At 43.9% G+C, this 25,000-nt stretch overlaps 1 pseudogene across 1 annotated transcript in view; it reads right to left on the bottom strand.

Annotated features, from left to right (window-relative positions):
- LOC311233444 (neurobeachin-like) overlaps positions 1 to 25,000 on the bottom strand; it is a 129,061-nt pseudogene that overhangs the window by 63,588 nt on the left and 40,473 nt on the right. The window contains exons 5-14 of the transcript in view: positions 20,243 to 20,385; positions 19,535 to 19,597; positions 18,262 to 18,359; positions 17,437 to 17,533; positions 6,509 to 6,673; positions 4,674 to 5,384; positions 3,535 to 3,996; positions 2,350 to 2,566; positions 1,305 to 1,458; positions 340 to 363 (exon numbers count right to left, since the gene is read on the bottom strand). The product of the transcript in view is annotated as a neurobeachin-like (transcript). The remainder of the gene's footprint in view (positions 1 to 339; positions 364 to 1,304; positions 1,459 to 2,349; positions 2,567 to 3,534; positions 3,997 to 4,673; positions 5,385 to 6,508; positions 6,674 to 17,436; positions 17,534 to 18,261; positions 18,360 to 19,534; positions 19,598 to 20,242; positions 20,386 to 25,000) is intronic.

Below are 25,000 nucleotides of genomic sequence, written 5' to 3'. Positions count from 1 at the left end.
GTAGTGACAATAGGAATATTATATTGTTTATTACACAATGTTATACATTTTAATTTTTTTTTGTTAACAGATATTAGGATATTACACTGTTATGAACCTGGAGTCTAACAGATATAACTGCGGTAGAGAGATGTACCGGTAGACCTAAGTGGTACCCGCTACCAAATAAGGAGCAGTACACGGGGTAGTATTGACTTAGCAGCAAAGAAACACGACAAATAGAAACACTATGGATGCCAAACAGCCAGGAGGTTAGTGTCAAGTCACAATGGTATAAAACAAATCAACCATAACATAGTTATTAGTAAGAATACAGAGGGGGGGGCGACCAGAACTTACAGTGTTGGTACTACCCTTAGAACTCTGCACATGCACAAAAACAAACAAACAAACAAAACAGAGACAAACAGACAAGGAAAAAAGACAAGGAAATACACAGAACACAGGAAACACAGAGAGGAAAAAGGAAAAAAAAAGATGATTAAATGAAAAGATTATCAAAAATATCAAAAAGAAAACAAAAAGAAAAGGACAGGATTATTACTTGAAGTGTTAGAAAGCAGATTAAAAAGACATGGTTTTAAATACTTTCCAAAGACACGCCAGATACTGATACCAGTGTTAGACTGAAGTTACACGCAGGAAGAACACACAGAAGAAAGCAATCCAGAGAGCAGTTTCAATCATGCTACCCTGTTTTAATATTCATGACCAAAATAAGCATTATATATAAATCAATTAATTAATTGTAAAAGTATCCTCCCTTGTTTTGGAGACATTCCCAAACAATCATGACTATCATTATAAATCATTAAAAAAATTAAGAAAAGTTCCTAAATGTAATGAACACCACAAACTCTTGGTCCTATCCCCTGATGTCCGATCAGTGATGCTCTCCAGGGCAGAGGTGTTTGTTAAAGGCGCACTGATTCTGATACTGCTGCCATGTTTCCGCTGATACCAGGCTGACACTCTTGTAATCGGTAACAGCAAAGGCCACAGATACCAAGGAATGAGTACCAGCACAATGGTATTTGATGCCAATCAAATTAGGTTTATCGTTTCAGTTACCTTAGAAAATACAACCAGGTTTGGATTTGATTCAATCAAAAATAAGTAATGTAACTGTATGCATAAGTACTCAAAACAAAATACTTGTACTTGGTCAGGCATGTTATTGTCGCACTTCTGTTGTCTTGTATCATATTCCCGTCGTGACCGCCGGTGCTGCTGTGCTTTGCTTTGGTCATGCTTACTTAACAGTTCTCTGTCCCACCACAGAGGGGCGGACTAGAGCCACTTACGGAGGGGGAGGTGGCGGCGGAGAGGAGAGGCAGGATGCCTCCACAGGCGATGATGATGTTGTCCACCATCTGGGAGATGAGGTGGATGGTGTTGTGCACGAAGATTATATTCTCGTTGCTGTTCACAAAATCCATCACAGACTTGGTGGAATGGCTGAAAGAAGAGAAGAGAAAAAGCAGATTGTCAGTTTTTAACGATGTTGTTTTAAAAGGGAGGCGTTTGATTCTACAGCAGGGTTGTGGTTCTGGTGGTCAAAGAGACGGTAGGGCTCCATCCATTTGACAGAATATATGCCTTCATTGATTCAATCCTTTATTAATCCTCGAAGAAGGCGGTTGAGGTTTAACCCTCCTTTTATTACAATGCCATCGGGATTTACAGGCATATTAAAGACATATAAAAAACACAAAATAAAGACGAGGAAAATAAAATCAGTTTAGATAAATAAGACATTGAATAAACACAGATGCAAAACAATTTATAAGAAAGTAGATCAAAATGAAAAACAGTCATGGTCGCAGGGAGATTATTTGTGATCATGTATTTAAACGGTCCATATTTTCAAGAGTTGAAGATCATTCCAAGAAGCCGGGGCGTTGAAACAATAGGCTGAGCTTCCACGTTCAGTCTGCACTCTGTGGACCTTAAGCATAAGCGTCTGAGCAGGTCAGATGGGGCACATATTATTATTATTATTATTATTATTATTATAGTTACAATCTAGCAACATTGTGATATATGATGGTAATTTCCCAGCAATGGCCTTAAAGATAAACGGATACCAATGTTTTTTTAGCCTCTCTGCCAGAGAGGACCACGTTATCACACCGGATGCAGTGGTGAGCACCGTATCTATCAGCAGTAACACATCTGAGAGCAGAACCACAGACCGTGTCTAGAGGTCACTTCATTGCCCTCTTTAGAAAATCGCAATATCGTTTCACATCATTCTGCTGGTATATGGGAGTCGGTAAAACAAAACGGAAAATAAATGAAACAAACGTTCCATGGCTAGTGCGACAGGCCGCCCCGTGTGCCTCTCACCTCCGCCAGACGTGCACGTCGGTCTCCAGGGCAAACAGCAGGTCGGTGAGCAGCCTCTGGTGCATGGGCGACCACTTGAACTCCGGGATGCGGAACATGGTGGTGCGCGGCCCGGGGCTGAACTGCCGCGCTGCTCCTCCGTCATGGGCATGCCCCTGAAGCCCAGGTCCACGCGCAGGTCCCGCTCCAGCTGGGCCGCGGTACGGCCGTGGAGAGCCTGCGGCGGAGAAGAGGAGGTCTCAGAGAGAGGAGTCCGGATTGGGGGCCGGACAGGGAACAATCATATCGGTTTGGACAGATGTCACATATTGCGATATGATTCAACGATGTGAGAGGGAATTATCATTTTTTATTCATTGTTTGTCAAGTCAAGTCAAGTCAAGAGTTGTATTTGTCACGGCATACAAGTATACAATGAAATGCGGGGGGTCTTGCCCGCAATGATGTGCATAATACAATAGTAATATATAATAAGAATCCAATAGAACGACATTGTGCAATAAAACAAGTAAACAAAGTAGGGCATATCGGTATCTGTACATGAGTTATTTACAGAGCGTGGTAGGACATGCTAGGTCCTGTGGTAGTGCAGTACACTGTTAGCTACGGATGAGGCACTGGGTCTTTATGTACACTGTTATACAATGCTATATTGTAATATATTATAATAATATAATAATACAATCTCAAGTTATACTATACTATTCTTAAAGTGACCTTTCCTTTTGTAAAGTGACCATAAGTGTGAGCGTGTGCAGCATGAGTGTGTGTGTACTCATGTTAAAGTGGTTTTCCTTTTCATTGAAAAGAGGCCTGTAAAAAGATGTTTCATTCATTCTTCTTAAATCTTCTCTGCAGCACAAGGCTTCATTTAGAATGGTATGGTATTTTGACTCACATTTTGCCTTTATCAAATATTGTAGCCTACTGCGATTTGGAAATTGCACTAAGCGATTTCAACAAATTTCAACAAATAATTGTGCAGCTCTAAACTGGACTAGTAGAGGAGGCACTTTTGGATCATCTGCCAAAGGAACTAGTACATTTAAAAATCTACCTGCAAAGAATGTCCTTCTTTTATTTGTCCAGGTTTATTGGGGAATCAAGGCCTACATTATGGGCTTAAAACCCTTTTGTTTTGTTTATATTTATAATTATTTATATATGTCAAGCCCACACACTCACCGGTGTAGTGGCAGTGGTTTGGATCTTCTTGATATCTTTGTCCTTGCCATCATCAGACCTCTCTGTGTCTGAGGTGGTGCTGGCTGTGTCTCCTCCAGCCTTAGCCCCTGTTGCATCTCCCTCGGCCCCAGATGGGCCCTCCCCCTCTGGGTACTCTGGCCTGGAGGCTTCCTGGGCCTGGGCCAGGGCCAGAGCCTGGGCCTCAGCCTCAGCGATGGAGCTGATGTCAGACAGAGGGCTCTGGATCTTAAAGGGCCCGTCCTCAGGGAGCTCCCCAGGAGTGTGGCTCTGAGTCTGGGTCAAATCGGAACTGCAGCTGGTCATGTGTGCCAGCAGGCTGAGATCATCACTGGCACTGGTGGAGGAATGAGCTGGGACTGACCCGGATGGAGTAGGCTGGTCTGGGCTGGGCAGCACCAAGGGGTCTGTAGCTGCCAGGGCAGGGAGCAACTTCTCATCCACCTGGAGGAGTGAAAAGAAAGAAAGAAAGAAAGAAAGAAAGAAAGAAAGAAAGAAAGAAAGAAAGAAAGAAAGAAAGAAAGAAAGAAAGAAAGAAAGAAAGAAAGAAAGAAAGAAAAAGAAAGAAAGAAAGAAAGAAAGAAAGAAAGAAAGAAAGAAAGAAAGAAAGAAAGAAAGAAAGAAAGAAAGAAAGAAAGAAAGAAAGAAAGAAAGAAAGAAAGAAAGAAAGAAAGAAAGAAAGAAAGAAAGAAAGAAAGAAAGAAAGAGAAAGAAAGAAAGATTAAAGCCCCAATATCTGATTTTCTTTCACCATATCAATGTGGAATATATTCACAAATTAACTATGTGGAACTTTCTTTACCCATTATAAATATAAATATAAATCAAAATACAATTCTGTTTCTAGAAGGTATTTCAAAAGTCACTGTTGTTGTTTACAAAAGCTGTGCCCACAATTTTATTCTGGGTTGACATTTGGGTCACAAAGCCTCTAAATGATTTCATTTTGATTTATGATGACAAAAGGGAAAATAATTGTAAGAATGATATGCATGGTAAATGTGTTTTGCAGGCTCTGCAAATGTAAACAAATCCCATTCCCCTGAAAAAGGCACAGTGCACCTTGAAGAAAAATAATATTATAATCAATGTTTGAAAATCTATAACACAATAACTCCCACCTTGCTGAAGAGGAATCCATTGTTGCTAGGGATGCTGTCCTTGTCGTCAGCCAGCGTGATGAGAGGCCCCATGTTCCCCTCATCCTCCAGGCTGACTCCCGACAGCCCCAGACTGGACGTTATGCCGACCCCCGACCCCGCTGTGTCGTCCTTAGGCACCAGGCTACCGTTCAAATTCTGGACTACGGCACAGTAGGCACTGTCTAGGAGAGAGTCCACCTCCACTAGAGGCCCGTTCTCCATCGCTCCTCCTCCACCTCCTCCTCCTCCCCCTACCACTACGCTCCCGCCCAGGCCTTCGGGGGAGAGGTCCAGGTCGTCCAGCTTCACCTCCGTGGCCTCCACCTTCTCCGCCTTGATGTCCACCAGCAGGTCGTGGACCTCCACCCGCACCCCGGGCCCCGCGCTCTGCTGCGCCCCCCCGGGGGTCAGGGCCTCCCCGTTGGGCCGCTTCCCGGCGCCCTCGGCCAGGAGGTTGCGTGAGTCTCCGGCGGCCCCCCCCTCGCTGTACTCCGCCTCGCTCTCCGGCGTCTGCGTCTGGGAGTTGTCGTCGATCTCCAGGTTGCCGTTGATGACGGGCGCGGCCGTGGCAGAGAGACCCGAGATAGTGGAGACGGAGCCTTTCTTCCCCTTCTTCATGTTCTCCTCCTCCTGCCGCTGGTACTCCTCGTACATCTTGGCCAGGTACTCCTTGTGGGCCTCGTAGGTCACCTGGACAAGCAGGAGCATGAGACACGAATCGATCAGTTATTCTATCAGGAGAGGGAGGGCAGTACATTTATTAGCACTTAGAAATAATGAATAACTTCTTATAGCCAGGTTGTCCTAATGGGTTTCATACAGTAAGTCATCTGTAATTTAAGGATTTCCGCTCACTCACTGTACTCTGTCTCTATACTGTTATTGATGTTAATCGTTGTTTCCCCACCTCAGCACCCACCGCACTGGCCGTCCTGGAAAGGGTCTCCCCCCTTTCAAAAGGTTTTTGTGGGACTTTGTCTTCCCTGAGGGTTCAAGGTCAGGGGGTTTCACCAGGGCGGGAGTCGCTCCATTGAAATGTGGGCCTGTAAAGCCCTTTGTGACATTTGGGGCCATATAAATAACACAACTTGATTTTGGACACTAGCTTACAGTAGCAGAGCTGCTTGGCTACCATCTCCATAATGTGAATGAGGCTTTAGAAAGGTAATGTTGTCATAACCCTCCGGTCCCCGCTCCCCTTACCCTTATGGACGTCACAGGTTTACATCTTAGACATTATGGGACTCATATCGGAGGGAGAGAAAGCCACGATCATAATAATATGCATATACACTGGAACTGTGTGTGAGTGTGAGGCAGGGTATTGCTTAACAGAAGCATAATGTGTTCAGTCAATCTTCCCTGTGTAAATAAAGCTTGTACAGAAAAATAAAGAAATGGGGGTGCAATTCTTGATGCTATGATTGTGAAAATGATTTTACTGGTGTATATGACCGAGTGTGTGCAGAGACACAGTCATGTATTGACATATCAGTAAAATAGAACTAATATTGATATGGGATTTTCATATTGGTTCTCACCGATACTACATACACGTTAGCTCAATAGATCTAGCTCAAAGGAGGTAAATACCTTGAAGAAGGTCTGTGGACAAAACATTGATATTATTTCCACATAAAGGTGAAGCAAGAATAGCATTATGCTCCAGCAATTCTCTCCATGTTGGAGCTTGCATCATCGCCCACTCTGACGACTCGGAGCCAGATGAATGTGTGTGAACTCTTTAAAAGCATTGAGCATAGACAGAAATGTAACACGCAAAAGCCACCTGTAAGCGGTAGAGCGATCCTCACCTTGGAGTGTGCGATGGAGAGCGTATCCACCCACACCCTCCACCCGCCCCACTCGTACTTGATGGCGTGGTAGAGCAGGATCCTGAAGATGTTGTAGACCATCTCCGTGATCTTTTGCTCCTCTGTGTTCTTGGGGTTGATATAACCCAGTGAGAACATCCAGTCCTGCCACACAGAGCACTGTAGCAAGCAACTGGAGTGCACACGCACACACACACACACACACACACACACACACACACACACACACACACACACACACACACACACACACACACACACACACACACACACACACACACACACACACACACACACACACACACACACACACACACACACACACACACACACACACACACACACACACACACACACACACACACACACACACACACACACACACACACACACACACACACACACACACACAGAGGCTACAGTCACACATTTGTCATTTCAATTGCATTCTTTTCAAGGTCTGATCATTAGGATCTGATGTTTTGAGGTCACATTGCTACATTTACATTTACATTTACATTTAGTCATTTAGCTGACGCTTTTATCCAAAGCGACTTACAAGTTCTGTACGACAAGCCATCAGGAAGGGCACAACTCTATCAGCTGAGCAACAATGTTCATCAAAGTGTTGAGTGCTACAGTGTAGGTTAGTTTATTAGGACAAGTGCATGACAGTACGGTTAGTTAGGGTTAGATATACCGGTATATATATATATTTAAAAAAAAAATCAGATAATGGTTGAAGAAGTGTGTCTTTAGTCGACGGCGAAAGATTGGACGTGATTCGGCTGTCCTAACTGGGGTGGGTAGTTCATTCCACCATTGTGGGGCAAGGACTGAGAATAGGCAACTTCTCTTTGATGCTACGTGTCCATGACTTTATCCCAGTCTTCCCCAGCTCTTTGCGTCGCCCGTTTGCATATTATGGCCATGAATACATCCCATCCAGACTGCGTAGAACTCTGATTAGAATATGAGCCTAACCACTGCCATCTGTTCCGTTGGCACACTGTGAGCGTCCGCACCAGTCACTTAATGGGTTCTGGTGTGAACGTTAGCAACACGGTCTCATCAGAAAATGTAAATAAAGTACTAATTGACCACAGGAAAAAAAGGTCCATATTGAACGTTGTGTTATAGCCATGAGTAATATATTTACGTCTTGTATAAGTAATATATTTATGTTTCGTGTCGCCAAAAGTCCAAAACAAACACAGCAACCCGGAGATGATTGTGGTCACAGGCGAGTGCTCTCACCACTAGACTAAACCAGCCACCTAACCTGATACAAACAAAGCAATTACTACGATTATGGTTTGTTTCAACGTTTAACGGTTATGGTTAATATACAGTATAAAGTTAGGGTTAAGGCACTTCTCCAGCACGGGAGTTTTCTGAAAACGTTAAAAGTACAAATGATTTGAATATATAATATAATATGTAATAATAATAATAATAATATAATAATCATATTTGTAATACGTACACATTGGATGTCAATATATTACTTGACTATAACATAACGTCCATTATGTACCTTTTTCCTGTGGTCGATTAGTACTTTGTTAACATTATTTTAAGCAGAATTGGGACTGTAATAGGATGAGAGTTGATGATTGGTTGCCCATGTAGGGGGACCTGAGTTTGAATACAGGTGGGTTACAGTGGTGCTGTGACCTGGACAGGTTTCCCCCACAGTGGGAGGTCAAAGGTAGCAGGGAAGGATTCCCCTTTGACTGACGGTGGATTATATACCAGTACATGAATGTATGTGGGGGGGGGGCTCTCTCACCGTCGGTTCTCACGGCTGTTGCTAAAGAGTTTGATCATGTCAGAGAGGAACAGTCTCCTCACTTCCATCAGCTCTGCACTGGGACTGGAGTTCTTTAACAGGGTGGCTACCACCTTCAGAATCACTGTGAGGGAAACAGAGAGAGAGAGAGAGAGAGAGAGAGAGAGAGAGAGAGAGAGAGAGAGAGAGAGAGAGAGAGAGAGAGAGAGAGAGAGAGAGAGAGAGAGAGACAGAGAGGATGGAACAGTGAAAGAGTGATCGGGAGGGGGAGAGAGGAAAAAAGTGAAAGGGGGGAAACAGAAGACGAGGAAGTAAGGAAGGATGAAGAATGAGTTAAGAGTGAGAGACAGAGAAAGAGGTGAAAAGTGAGAGATGTGAGAGCACTGAAGCCCTCAGAATCCAAGTATTGTTGTTTTCTATATTCCTATTAAAATTATGTTAGCAACTATCTGAAAGTATCTGGTATAAAAAAAAAAGAAGAAATTAAACAAAAATTCACATTATGCCAGATTCATTATTATTAAAGGAACACGCCAACATTACTGTCTTCTCCAGAGTCAGACAAGAAGATAGATACCAATGTCCTCGCTGCGCGTGCAGTAGAAAGCTATCAAGCTGCAAGTTGCAGTTGGACAAATAAATGGAAGCGGATACATACAGTACCACTAGCTTAGCTTAAAACTCCGGGAGCTGTGTTTTTGGCCAACGGCTGTGTTTTTGGCCAACAGCTAAGCTATTTACTCAGGATATCCGCTTCCAGTAACTTGTGTTGAGCTAGGTCTAGTCTGACTCCGGTAAGTACATTTCCCATAATGACGCCGTGTTCCTTCCAGAAGAAGGGGGGCCGTTCCAAACTCAGCTCCTTGGGTTGTTCTTCATGGAGGAGGGGGGGGGGGGGGGGGGGGGGGGGGGGGGGTTGTACTCACTGGGATTCTGGATCTTGATTGTAGAGTCTGGCTCGGGGTGTGGTTTGTGGACCACCTGGGTACACACCTGCTCTGTCAAAATCTAGAAGAAAAATACCAAGAAGGAGGGGAAAAAAACGATTTATTTGCCAGGACATTTACATAAACCAGGAATGTATCCTCTGCAATGAATCCATCCTATCTGTTTAGGAGCAGTGGTCAGCCATGAGCCCAGTGGACCAACTCAGTGGTCAGCCATGAGCCAGGGGACCAACTCTATCTGTTTAGGAGCAGTGGTCAGCCATGAGCCCAGTGGACCAACTCAGTGGTCAGCCATGAGACCAACTCTATCTGTTTAGGAGCAGTGGTCAGCCATGAGCCCAGTGGACCAACTCAGTGGTCAGCCATGAGACCAACTCTATCTGTTTAGGAGCAGTGGTCAGCCATGAGCCCAGTGGACCAACTCAGTGGTCAGCCATGAGCCAGGGGACCAACTCTATCTGTTTAGTCAGCATGAGCCCAGTGGACCAACTCAGTGGTCAGCCATGAGCCAGGGGACCAACTCTATCTGTTTAGTCAGCATGAGCCCAGTGGACCAACTCAGTGGTCAGCCATGAGCCAGGGGACCAACTCTATCTGTTTAGGAGCAGTGGTCAGCATGAGCCCAGTGGACCAACTCAGTGGTCAGCTATGAGCCAGGGGACCAACTCTATCTGTTTAGGAGCAGTGGTCAGCATGAGCCCGGGGACCAACTCCGGTTGTAATGCCTTGGTCAAGGACGATGGCAGGAGCCTAGTTACCTCGCTCTTTCTACGTGGGAAAGAGTATTCACTGTGGTCAGTCAAACATTTTCCCAGTCCGACTATGACTTGATGGAGAGCGTTGGGAAGAGACTCAAAAGGAGTGTTTTACGTCTACATGGTAGAATTTTGCATAATTATTTTTTTTATATGTTTTAATAAACATACTTTCACTTTTAAGTCAACATAATTGAACTTCTTTCAAGAGATTTCTCCAGACAAGCGCTATCTTGCGGCCACCTTGCGTTGCCATCACCTACCTCGTAGAGTGTGTTGTAGGTGGTGACAGACACTGTGTTGGTGTGCATCATCAGCCTCTCTCCCAACAGTGTGAACAGACTGTGTGTGTGCATGATCTCCACCTTCCTCCTGCAGGGACACACACACACACACACACACACACACACACACACACACACACACACACAACACACACACACAGCTTGTCAGTCATGGTTTATGATTGATTAAAGAGACATTCCTTGTCATTGCTCTTGTCACTGTCTGGTTTTGACAGGGACGCGTCAAACGCTGCTGTCAGTTACCATGGTGCCCAAGGAGGGAGACAAATGAACAAAGAACACCAACAAACTGCTAGAGAGAGTCCATTGTCATGTGTCGTCATTTTGAAAGGGAAAAGATCCTTGAGATAGCATTTGGGTTGAGAGGTAAAGTGACGTCTTATAGGAGGATTCTATGCTTTGTTAACTAGCCTATTTGCCAGAGCCACATTACTAAGACTAAAGCAGTGGATGTTGTAATCTCGTTACTCCCCAACTATAAACTATAAGAATGTACTGAAGCTGGTCACCTCACTGGACCTGTGCTGCAATGCTAAGCTAGCTGTGGAAAGCAATTTTTCCCTTTTTTTTATTTTAAATTGCCCCTTCGAAATGTAAAATCCTCAGCCGTATCAGAGAGAGAAATCAATATTAGATGACCATAGCTGCAGGAGCCAGGTGGAGTCGGACGCCCTTATTTGGACTTGTATACCTATCATCATTGTATATCATCTCAATGGTTCTATGAAAATGTTTCAATGCATAATGTTACTGAAAGATATGAAAGATAAGATATGATAACATGGACCTTTATTAATCCCCTTGGGGACATTCTGAAGTCATAGCAGCACAGGGGAAGGAGGGGGGTAGGGGCAGGGTAATAGGAATAACATATAACAATAAAAAAAAAGTACATAAAAATGTAATAAAGATAAAGGTATGATCTGCACTGGATCTCTGAACAGTGTATACTCAATAATATCACTATCCACCTGTGTGTACAGTATGTAGTACATGTGGACATTGTATACAGATGATATCCTGACTCAACCCCACAAATATTGAATGAATTACAAATATACTGTATACAGGTAACCTAAGTCTACTCTGTACAGATATACAATACTCCATACTAAAGCCCCTTTCGGACATGCACTCGGGATAACGCGCTGATAATTGGGTGCTAGATGTAATTTGTAAGACACTTTGCACTGAGGTTTCCCTTTTTTTTACAAAAGATTTTTGTGCAGGCATGTACACATGCTTACGGGATACACGTACCCACATACATGTGTCGGAGACATGCGTGCATGCATGTTATCATGCACAACTGCATATGTCTGGGGCGCTTTCTCTCACATGCAATATGGAGAAGGGTGGCATCCCGATAGAGGATGCAGCACATACCTGCTCGAAGGTAGTTCGGTCTACATGCAAGGTATATATATCAGGAATGTATACGCATAATGTATAGTATAGTATGTTTCTTTTTTCGTAAGTCTTTTTTTATTTTCCATGTCAGTTATTAATGTATTTGTATGAGTCCTTTACATGTTTTGTATGTTCTTACAAAAAAGAAAAAGGCAAATCCTGGAAATTGAATATGATGATGTGGAAAGAGATGTTTGGAATGTTGGAGAGATTTGTGCAAAAAAAAATATATAAAAAAAAAAAAAAAAAAATTGTGCACGTTTTCTTCTTATCTTCATTGAGGGTTAGGATCAGGGGTGTAGCTCCATTGTGGGCTCGTGAAGCCCATTGAGACATGTAATGTGATTTTGGGGGCTACTGTACACAAAATAAACTTGACTTGTAATAATTTACTTTTGAAATAAATGTATTTCATACATCCATGTTATGCTTAATAGCACATAATAGGTCAAAGCAAAATAAATTCTTGCTTAAGGCAAAGTTTTATTCCAAACCGTTTCCTTCCTGTTTGTAGTTTCCCACATAGCGACTCTTTTCAATTAATGGCTTGCAAATACATGCTTAAGGCATTACAGATTCTACCTTAAAAGTACCATACCAGTCTTTTTGACACAATAGTCCAAGTCATTCTTGCCTCAATACAAAAATGAAGGCACCCTTCTTTTTTCATAATGTTTTACTGTTACTGAAAATTATTTTCTGCCGCTTCACCAGTGCCATTGTATCTGAAAATGTGTCTTTTTATTTTATTTTATTTTTTTAAATCTTTTTTCCCCTTCTTTTTCCATTTTTCTCCCATCCCAATGTTAGTCGTTATGCCAATTTCCACTCCCCTTCCTGGCCGTTGCGCTTTACCCCCTACCGTCGGTCTGGGAGTTCAAGTTTCAAGTTTCAAGTTTCTTTAATAGTTGTCATACAGAAGTACAGAATACTTTTATACAAAATGCTTCTTACTGTTGCGCTCCAGAGACTGTGCAAGACAAGATAAGTATGAAATAAAATAACATAGTAAAATTAGAAGTAAAAAAATGAGGTCACAGTGTTCAGTTTAGACATATGTACAATGTTCGATGCAGAATAGACGTAGTTACCATACAATATACAATAATGTGCAGTGTACTAATATACAATACTATATAGTGCAAGGCAGAAATGGAGAAATGGGACGAGGTGCAATTTAGGTACAATTCACAGTAGGTGTACGAGTTGTAGTACAAATCCTTTATCAATAAATATAAAGTGTAAGTGTGTTTGTGTGATCTAAAGTGTGGAGAGTGGGTGCTGCAGTGTGTTGTTTGTTTGAGTGAGTGTGTGCGTGTGGGTGTGTGTGCTGTGTGCATTTGATGGTTGTTGCATAGTGATTATTGTTTGTTTAGCAGCCTGATGGCCTGGGGATAGAAGCTTCTTCTGAGTCTTTCTGTGCTCGCCTTAAGACTCCGGTATCGCTTGCCTGACCGCAGCAGTTCAAAGAGGCAGTTGTTCGGGTGGCTCGAGTCCTTAATAATTCTCTTAGCCTTCCCCTTGCACCGCTTGTTGTAAATGTTCTGGAGGGTGGGAAGCCCCCCTCCAATTGTGCGTTCGGCTGAACGTGTCACTCTTTGTAGTCTGCTACGGTCTTGTGCAGTGCTATTCCCAAACCAGGAGGTGATGTTGCCGGTCAGGATGCTCTCTATTGTACATGAGTAGAAGTTCCTAAGGATCTTCTGACTGACTTGGAACTTCCTTAGGCGCCTGAGGAAGTAGAGGCGTTGTCGTGCCTTCTTCACAACACTGTCAATGTGTGTGGTCCATGTCAAGTCCTCGGATATGTGGGCTCCGAGGTACTTGAAACTGTTCACTCTCTCAACCGGTGCCCCGTCGATGCTGAGGGGGCTGTAGTCCTTGACCCCCGACCTCCTGAAGTCCACAATCATCTCTTTTGTTTTGCTGACGTTCAGGGAGAGGCAGTTCTCCTGACACCACTGTGACAGGTTCTCTACCTCTTTCAGGTAGGCCCTTTCGTCGTTGGCAGAGATCAGGCCCACCACTACTGTGTCATCAGCAAATTTGATGATGGTGTTGTTGTTCCGCTGTGCTACGCAGTCATGTGTGTACAGGGAGTAGAGGAGGGGGCTCAGAACACAGCCCTGGGGGGCCCCTATGTTGAGCGTGATGGATGAGGAGGTGCAGTTGCCGGCTCTTACCACCTGGGGTCTGCCCGTCAGGAAGTCCAAGACCCACTGACAGAGGTCATAGTTCAAGCCCAGGTCCCTGAGCTTGGCTATGAGTTTGGAGGGGACTATGGTATTGAATGCTGAGCTGTACACCCCTGCCTCTTGTCCAGGTGTGATGCTGCTGTGTGCAGCACATGGGCTATGGCGTCCTCCGTGGACCTGTTGGGGCGATATGCAAATTGCAGAGGGTCCAGGTTGATGGGGAGGGAGGAACAGATGTAGCCCTTCACTAGCTTCTCAAAGCACTTCATGGCTATGGAGGTGAGGGCTACAGGGCGGTAGTCGTTGAGGCAAGCGGGCGTAGATTTTTTGGGTACAGGGATGATGGTGGACTTCTTCAGACAGGGGGCGGAGACTATCACATGCTTCCTCCGACACATGTGTAGTCAGCCCACCACTTCTTTTCACCTGGCAGCGCGGACTCTCACTGGGAGAGTGTAACGTGTGGAAGGTCACACTACCTCTCCCAGATCCTTCCTTTGCTGTGCAGGCGCCCCGACCGAACTGTAGGAGTCGCTGTTTACAACGACCAGGACCCACCCACGCCGGCTTCCCACCCGCTAACACTGCCAATTGAGTTAGGATGGACGGTCGGCCAAGCTGGAGGCACCACAGCCGGATTCGATCCCACTGGCTCTGTGGTGGTAGACAGACGCTTAGTCCGCTGCGCTACCCGGCCGCCCCTGAAAATTTGTCTTAAAGGAACACACCAACATTATGGGAAATCAGACAGAAAGATACAGTAGATACCAATTTCCTCTCTGTGCGTTCAGTAGAAAGCTATGAATGGAAGTGGATACAAATCAGCTAGTCTAGCCAAAAACACTTCTCTCTGAGTTTTAGCTAGGCTAGCTGATCTGTATCTGCTTCTATTCATAATATGCTAAGATAGGCTAGCTTGTAGCCAGATAGCTTTCTACTGGATGCATAGAGGAAATTGGTATCTATCTTCTTGTCTGACCCTGGAGAAGACGCATTTCCCATAATGTGGGCGTGTTTCATATACACCACATAAACCCACCAAAGTCACCACATCTGCTCTACTTCATTGCTATTCTATTCTATTCATATATGCTTATTACATGTATTTATTGCTCCTATGTCCGCCCACTACAAACACGGGGACTCTCTAACCCCTGTCCCCATCTCCCTGTCTCTTTAAGTGGATGTCTCGTGGTGATGGCCAAGGTGGTGGATGTCATTGTCTCGTGGTGATGGCCAAGGTGCTGGATGTCTCGTGGTGATGGCCAAGGTGCTGGATGTCTCGTGGTGATGGCCAAGGTGGTGGATGTCTCGTGGTGATGGCCACGGTGGTGCGATCTTCTCTACGTCGCCCCCATACTTCAAATGGATCAGAGCGGAATACATACATACATTCATCCAAATGGAATATGACATCATCTTATCTTATTTTCATACCAGCGCTCGTTCCCTATGCTTTTTCTTTTGTTGTTCTTAGCAAAATTTCATTTGAATTCTTCTAGAAATTTTCTTATGTACCTTAGTTGCTATTGCATATACATATATGTATTACATATATATGTACATACATACCAACTATTCGCCTGTTTTATTCTCAACCCATCTATCATCCTATAGCAACATTTATTATCACCGACATCGAAGTTGGGGGATCCCTTTTGAACAGCCCATCTGAGGTTTCTCTCCTCCACATTGACTGTGGTGCTTTTTTCCTATTGCTAGGTTTTTAGTGAGTTTTTCCTCATCTTCATTGGGGAATGTCTGGGAGTGTCGCATATTTGGATTTTATGGTGTTTTTTTGTTCTTGGTTTATTTTCTTCTTGACTTTCAAAGTTCAAAACTTTTTCAAAGAAGACTTGTACAGCCCGTGGGGGCATTTCCTTGTGATTTCGGGCTTTACAAATACATTTGATTTGATATGACTAAAATGTCACGCTAAAATCTGAGGTACATTTACTTTCCTGAAGGTATTCTTCCTCAGATACTGTATTATATCACAATGGCAAACCATTTAGAGAAAACAAATGACTTGCAATCCACATGTCAAAAGACTGGTATGGTCCTTTAAACCACATGTCAAATAGACTGGTATGGTCCTTAAAACCACATGTCAAATAGACTGGTCCTTTAAATGGCTGACTCCTCCCTCAAAGTGTTTTATATGAAGCAGATGTTCATTAAGTATGAGGCTGGGGGGCGCAGTGGGGCTCAGGTGCATCTCCCTCCTCTGTCGGGCTGAGAGAGGCGCGGACGTCACATGGAATGAATTCAAGCCCTAGCATGCACTGCTGCTGATCAAAGGTTCCACGTCCCTACCAAGCACGCTCTGTCAAAATGATTACTTCCGCTGGATGGAATCATATTACCTCCACAGTCCAAACAAACACACACACCAATATATAGTCCAATATACACACACCCATTCAACCTCTCTCTCTTTCTCTCTCTCTCTCTCTCTCTCTCTCTCTCTCTCTCTCTCTCTCTCTCTCTCTCTCTCTCTCTTCTCTCTCTCTCCCTCTCTCTCTCTCTCTCTCTCTCTCTCTCTCTCTCTCTCTCTCTCTCTCACACACACACCGTATTCAGACACACACACCCAATGCTTTTTCAACTGCAGTGTACTGAATGTTGGGGCTCTGAACCACAGCACAATGTGTCTCTGCTGAAATAGACGTAACAAGGCCTACTCTAATAGAGGCATGCTCTTTCTCATATCAGAGAAAATAACCACCCTGAGTTCTCTCTTTTTTTGCTCTTTTTCCAAGCAGCAGACCATTATATTGAGGTCAGAATATTCCCATGACCCCATAAAACTTGTAGTCCTTGAGTCTCGTTTGTTGTGCATGCTGCACACTGCAGACGGCTCAGATGGCAAATAAAAGGTTTCATTCCTCTGGTGAGCAGGAGAATAACGGTGCCCTGTGTCAACGTCAGCTGCTCTGTGACAATCCTTGGTGTGGACTTTGCAGTCGAATATTATTACTGTCATTTTAGTTTCATCTGGATCTTGTTTTCGTCCCGTGGGACCCCACACGGGGTTAGTCTGAAAGGACTTTGTTGATATTTCATCTACTTCTTGCTTTGGACTTAAAGAGGCACTTATCTGATTTATTTTGCGCGTAATCTCACACACACACAAACATTTCGCTGTAATTAACACAACAATGTCCCAGATGACATCACTGGTGGCCATATTCAAACAAATGTACTCAATAACTCTCAAACTAAATGAATGTGTGCAAAACTGCAATGTAGTGATGTCATCGGGGACATTGAATCCTTGTGTTGTGTTAATTACAGCTACATTTTGGATGCGTGTGAGATTATGTGCAAAATAAATCACCATTGTTTTTCGGTGAAGTGCCCCTTTAACACCTCATACCATTCTTTTTGGGGCATCTATTTTTGGAGGCCATTTTGCATACATTTTTGGTCAAATCTTAGCCCTGTGATGACAAAACATAGCGCTATGAGAGATAGAGAAGAACACAGAAATGTAGAGTTACTGACTTGTGTCCCAGATGCTTGAGGAAGTAGCCTAAGACTTTGAGAGCTTGGACCCGGATGCTCTCGCTCTTAGAGGCCAGGAGCTTGCAGATCACCCTGCAACACAAGCACACAGTCAGGCAGATGAATCCTGTTCTATTTCACACAGGCGGTGCCCTCTATAGCCAATAATAATGTAATACACTTTATTTGTATAGCACTTTTCATACAGAAATTGCAGTTCAAAGTGCTTCACACAGCAGTAAAAAAAAAAAAATACAGGCATAAGCGAGCGTAAAAAAGATAGAGAGGTAGCAAGGTAAGGTAAATCACAGTTTTTCACATTAGGATCTAACGTCCCAATAGGCCTCTCTGTTTACGGTTTCATTCAGTAATAAAAATAATAAAATAGAATAGAGTAAAAAAAAAAGTGCGATTTGATTCAGTTAAAAAATAGGCAATACTAATAAGGCAAAGCTATTGTTTTGTTGATCCTATTTCACAAAGGATCTGCCCTCTAGCTTTTCCTTATTGGTGAGAGGGCTTCGCCTATGATCATAGAATCTGTGTCAACGCTAAAGAAGGAAGAGAGAATTGAGATGCAATACATACGCATCATTAGTGATTATGTGTGTGTGTGTGTGTGTGCGTGTGTGTGTGTGTGTGTGTGTGTGTGTGTGTGTGTGTGTGTGTGTGTGTGTGTGTGTGTGTGTGTGTGTGTGTGTGTGTGTGTGTGTGTGTGTGTGTGTGTGTGTGTGTGTGTGTGTGTGTGTGTGTGTGTGTGTGTGTGTGTGTGTGCGCGTGTGTGTGTGTGTGTGTATGTGGGGAGTGAGGGAAGTATTAACCTGATGCCATTTCTCTGGTCGAAAGCAGGAATCATGGAGGCCGGGTGTTCAGACATCAGGGCCACCAGCAACTGAAGCACATCATGAATATTCTCATCCTGCAGCGAGAGACAAGAAGAGGAAGAAGAAGAAAGGGTGGGTGAATAGGTAGCCGAGGGAAGAGAGAGAATAGAGAGAGAGATGAAAAAAGGAGAAAGAAAGAGCAGATAGAGCGGAAGGAGAGGGGGGGGAGGAGAGAGGAAAGAGAAAGGGGAGAGAGAGGAGAGAGAGGACAGAGAGCGGGGTTGGTTGTAGAGGAGCAGGTGGAGGTTGAGGGTACAGGAGAGAGAGGAGAGAAAGGAGAGAGAGAGAGAGAGAGAGGAGAGAGGAGAGAGCGGGGTTGGTTGTAGAGGAGCATGTGGAGGTTAAGGGTACAGGAACAGACAAGAGAGAGAGAGGAGAGAGGAGAGAGAGAGGAGAGAGAGGAGAGAGAGGGGTTGGTTGTAGAGGAGCATGTGGAGGTTAAGGGTACAGGAACAGACAAGAGAGAGAGAGGAGAGAGGAGAGAGAGAGGAGAGAGAGGGGTTGGTTGTAGAGGAGCATGTGGAGGTTAAGGGTACAGGAACAGACAAGAGAGAGAGAGGAGAGAGAGAGGAGAGAGGAGAGAGAGGGGTTGGTTGTAGAGGAGCATGTGGAGGTTGAGGGTACAGGAACAGAGGAGAGAGAGAGGAGAGAGGAGAGAGAGAGGAGAGAGAGGAGAGAGAGAGGAGAGAGGAGATAGAGCGGGGTTGGTTGTAGATGAGCAGGTGGAGGTTAAGGGTACAGGAACAGAGGAGCACATTATGTTCCCTTCAGTCGTACTGTTCTGCATTTAGTCACAGCGCTGCTGAGGCTGAGTCACACCTTTTCTAGATAACCAGCCCAGATATAATATAATATTCACACACACACCACTGGCTCCACTCAACGGCTCTCTCAATTATCTCACCTCTCTCTTATTCTATTTCTCTCTCTCTCTCTCTCGATCGCATTCTGTCTCTATCCTCTCTCCTTCTCTCTCAATGTGCTCTAATCTCTCCCTTCTTCTATTTATCTCTCTCTCTATCACATGTTGTCTCTCTCCTCTCTCTCCTTTGCTCTATCTTCTTCTTCTTCTTCTTCTTCTTCTTCTTCTTCTCTCTCTCTTACAGTATAGCAGTACCTCATGCATGGTCAGTAGATAATATTAATAATAATAATAATAATAGTTAGTTAGTTAATAGATAGTTGAGTATGCTCTCTCTCTCTCTCTTACCTCATGCATGGTCAGTAGATAGTTGAGTATGCTCTGTAGCTCATCTTCTTTCACACCCCGATCCTGGAGAACACAAAGACAACATTTCACCAAAAGCCCTACTGTATATTCATGTGTGAGTCTCAGTCTCTAGGAATCCAAGATAGAATGGAGGACATTCTTAAAGTGTGTGACCCCTGACCCCTGTGACTCCTGTGACTCCTGTGACTCCTGGGTAGGGTTGCCACCCGTCCTGTAAAATACGGAATCGTCCCGTAATTGGAAACTAAAAGACGCGTTCCGTATTGAACTGATACGGGACGCACTTTGTCCCGTATTTTAAGGTCGGGAATCAATATGAAAGACAGGGCGATGATGTGCTGTCCTGTCTCTCTGCTGTGTGACTGGGAATGTGAGAGCTCAGCAGTCCGCAAGTCAGTCAGTGTTGCCAGTATAGTGAGAGAAATGAGCCAGCCGACCTACAAAAACAAGCCAAATTTTGTCCAAAAGTTGCGGTAAATAAACAGACATGGCAACTCTGGTATGATCCCATTGTCTGGGAGTGCGCTCAGCAGCTCACGGCCAATGAGAATTAGCGCTTTCACGTTGCTAAGATACGTTCTGTGCGGTTGTGCCAATCCTCTGTCTGTGCGCTGCCTGTCATGGTTGCTGTTTGAAAATGTCTACAGCAGACACTCCACCGCGTGCTAAATGCACCACAGCCAATACCATTCTGAAGAGGCTCAGAGAAGATGCTGAGGCTGAATGGAAGTCCAAAGGTGTGGCCGCCAGGTGGATGGCTGTTTTTAAAGTAGCTGACCTGCCTAACATGCTGTCTATCATCAGCCACATCTTGAGCATCCCAGGATCCACTGGATATGTGGAAAGGATTTTTTCCAGAATGACAACAGGAACAGGTGCTCAGTGGAGCTCATGAGGAGTGAGCTCCTGGTCACTCTCAACTTTGAGCACTGCTTTGAAAGACAAAGAGCTACTCAGTGCTGCAAGGAGTAACAAGAAGTACACTTGGAAAAAGAAGTATAACACAGTGAGGAAGAGAGGAAAAGCTGTTGACTGTTTAACCCCCTGGGCCCTGTTTCATGTACGTGGTTCAACTAAGTCGATCAAGATGTCCATTATCCAGCTTCAGTTAACCCGATGTTCGAAGCCGGGATTTTCCTGTTTCACAAAGGTGGATTCAGTCTCGTTAACTCAAGCCAGACTTGCGAGTCAGGCTAAATGCGCGCGGCCGTTTTAGGTGAAAAGCCAGCACGTATCGATGGCAGAGATCCTGATTCTCAACGGCATTGATTGATTAATTGATTTAAGACTTTATTGACAGATTGCAATACGGCTCAATCGCCTCGCCGACAAGTTAAATGCATTATCTATAGGCTAATTCTAAGTCCCTCATTACCTCAATCAATCAGATTATATTTCTTTAAACTTGCCTGCTGGATTGAATAATCAAATGAGATCTTGCTAGCGAAAATTATTAGTTAACTGTTATACAGAATTACGATACGGCTCTCTTACCCATTGATTGATGTATAGTCAATCTTTTACTTATCTTCTCTGTGGTGTAACGGGTTCTTCTTTTGACTTTCACACGGACGACCGGGGTTCAAGACCCTAGTCTTTTCCTTCTTTTTGCAATATAGGAATAATTCAATTTGGTGCACGTTGAGAGCTATATAAAGAATGACATCCTCAATGCATGTAGATTTATAATATTTTAACTTAAAACCAGGCTACTTTGGCGTATAATCATTAATATTATATTCAAAAAAATCATATTGGAAACACCGGGATTTGAACCCCGGTCGCTGGATTGGCAGGCTTGAGCACTACCGCTGGGCCACTGGGCCAGATGGGATAAATTCATTGTTTATACATTAATGAACGAGAGACCCGTGTTTAGAATATCCTTTGTTTTGAATGAAGTTTATCTCTTTATCCTCATTCATTAATGTGACGTCAACGGCTCATTCAATTTCTCAAATCCGTCAAACAGCGCATCTCATCAGACATCTTAATCCCAGTTACAATTAAAATAACCACATCATGTGTACATCGCACGAGCGAGCGCCACCGTCGCCACGGTATATATAACGTGCATTATTTAGGACAAAGTGAATTTAATATCAGCATTTTGGGTCTATTTTACATTTCAAAAGCCCCCTCTGGAAGAATGGAGCACAAAAACGTAATTCAGAATGGTATAATGCAGATCGTAGACTGTGGGAATAGTTTCAGGAAACGGGCTGTCACTTCTTTGCGGGGGCGTGGCGATAGTTCAGGCTAACTTGAACTTGAACTCTGCTTTCGACCAGGCTCAAACTTTTGGATATGTTGTCATGGTGATTTGGAAAATCCACGTACATGAAACCGGAAAGTCCGGCTAACCCAGTTATCCAGCTAAAGTTATCCGGCTAACTCAGTTATCCAGGTACAAGAAACAGGGCCCTGGTCTACACCAAAGAGGACATAAACACTTTCTGATGGACCCATGACTTTTGAGGGTCCATTGAGGGTTGAGGGAAGGAGGATTTCTTTGCACTTTATTTTTTATTAATATTTTAATTTGGATCACACAAGTGTTTCATTGTATTATTGTCCTCTTTCAGTAAAAGTGTTCCCAGGCTTTGTTTTTACAACACTTTATATGCATACAGTATTATGCTCAAGTTGAGGCTGTAGTTCAGCCAATTTATTTAAACATTTATAACAATGTTCAATGCAAATAAAGCACTTCAAACTTTAAGTATGACTAAATGCTTTCTTGACTATATATATAGTAACTGTTCCAAAATGCATATATTTCTATGTACTTTAGCGGTTTGGGGGGCTAGCTCTTTTTAATATAAATGTCATGATTGTTTTATTTAGATTTCATAGATTTCTATGCATTTCAGGAGTTTGGGGGGCTGGCTCCCCCAAAATAATTAAATAACATAACGCTAACCTAACCCTAAAACCGAAATAAAGTAAAAAATATATATATATAAATAAATAATAAAAAAAATAATAGTTACAAAATCGCCCATTTCGCCCAAAAAACGCCAAAAAATTTTGCTTACTGGATAACATGTGTCCCTTATTTCTTTTTGGGAAAGGTGGCAACCCTACTCCTGGGAGAAACCTTGATGACGTCACAGCAGCTGAAATGGTTGACGAACTTGACGTCTAAGCACTACTGTAACTACCATCATCAATCACACAGTTTACTCAATACACATATTATACAGCTCCTGCTTAATCTCCACTGTAGGGGTGAACCAAGGAGTGAGTCACCAGAAACCATGTTGAAACCATATGGATGTTCTGATATTATGCAGGACATGCTTGAGCATTCACACACCATATCCCATTTATAATAGCAGGGATAAGCTCACATCGCTATCAGAAACCCCACATGTGACGGATAACAGCACGCAGTGGTCTGGATACCGAAGCATTAAAGACCTTTTTCCCGCCTGTGTGAGGTCCATTTCCACGGTACAGTACCATTCTGTTTATTCATGTATACACAGGCATGTTGGGAATAGAAAGATGCCTTAAAACACCTTATTGACCATAATTCACACCCAAGGTGGAAACAAGGTGGAAAGAAGTCCCAACGTGAGCATGACATGAGAGCAAAATTACCTTAACCGGGATGTTACCTACTGTCCAGAATGTTCATGTTATTATATAATAAATAATATAAATTATAACACTACCTTATGCATACTGCACCTTATGACACTGTGAATACTGTGAATATATTTTTCAGTTAGTTAGATAGTAAATTATATTGACCTATTTGTTTACACTGCTTGTGTTGTTTACTACCTGTACCCCCCCCCCCCCCCCCCGCCCCGCTTCCCCCATGCTGCTATGATGCCTGAATTTCCCCAAGGGGATCAATAAAGGAATATCTTATCTTATCTTATGTAAATTTCATCATCATCATTTTATTTATCCGTACATGGAATCACCACAGTCCAACAGTACATATTCACATAATTCACAAAAAATACCATGGCCGAAAGGAACAGGAAGAAGAAAAAATCTTATATATATACCTGCCCCTAAACTTGATAGAGGTAACAAGAAAATAAAATAAAAAAAAGAACAGAAAGAACTCCACATGGATTTTTATTTAGGATTTTATAAACACAGCTTGGATATGTGTCCAGTGTCCATTGTCAGCTTAACAAGCTCCTTGAAGCAGCACACACACCGGCACACACACACACAGGCACGCACGCACACACACACGCACGCACGCACGCACGCACACACACACACACACACAACACACACACAACACACACTCCACACGGGGCATGATCTTTCTCCCATGTGGAGAGGGGGGGCTGGGAGTCCCCAATGTCGAGTGGACCTACATAGCCACCAGGCTAGCCCACCTGCTCCACATGCTTAATAATGATGATGCCACCGTCAGAGAAATGGCCAGGGCCTCTCTCCTGCTGGATCTACGCAGAAGGAAGATTGCCCTGGCCAGGGCAGACCAGAATATCTTCCTCGGCTTCAGGAGGAAAGACTCTGGGAAACTGGACTCTCAGCTTGGAAACTGTGTCCAGTGTCAGCGTAACAAGCTCCTTGAAGCGGCACATGCACCAGCGCACGCACGCACAGGCGCACACACACACACACACACACACACACACACACACACACACACACATACACACAGACACACACACACACACACACACACACACACATACACACACACACACACACACACACACACACACACACACGCCCACCCACCTCTGGGCTTTCCTAGAGTGCTGATCCATAATGGAATTATCCGTACACAGCGCTTCTGATTTAACCAGAAGCCCTAAAGGGTTTGGAGGTTAATAAACAAACAGGGGAAATGAGAAATACTGTGTATCCAAGGATCTGGCAGGAGCACTCATTCAAGGGTACTATGACTATGCGTGCACCTCATGGTACCAAAGCACCTCAAAGGCGCTTAAAACAAAATTACAAACATCACAAAACAAACTGGTCAGACTACTACTTGACCTGAACCCCAGAACCCACCTCACCCCTGCCCACTTTGACAACCTAGGATGGCTTAGAGTAGACGACAGAGTACAGCAACTTGCAATGGGCCTGGTCTACAAGATACACTATACGACCGGGGTGCCCATGTACATGTCAAAATACTTCCCAAAGGTCAGTGAATACCACAACCACTACACCAGAGGAAGCTCAACAAATCATGTTAAACCCAGATTCGGCTCAAACAAGGGACTAAACACGTTTCGCAATTATGCCACAACAATGTGGAACGCCCTACCCAAAGCTGTAAAGGAATGTGAATCCCTGCCCACATTCAAAACCGCTCTTAAAGAGCACCTACGGGAGGCTGCAATTCGAAACTGGCCACCGTAAATGCCCAAAACCCCCACCACCTCCTAATAGACAGTCTCCTCCCCACTGCATGTATATATTCCCTCCCCGCCG

The sequence above is a fragment of the Notolepis coatsorum genome (assembly GCF_963971535.1).
Source record: "Notolepis coatsorum genome assembly, chromosome: 8".
Taxonomy (NCBI): domain Eukaryota; kingdom Metazoa; phylum Chordata; class Actinopteri; order Aulopiformes; family Paralepididae; genus Notolepis; species Notolepis coatsorum.
This window is presented reverse-complemented; position numbering and strand designations above follow the sequence as displayed.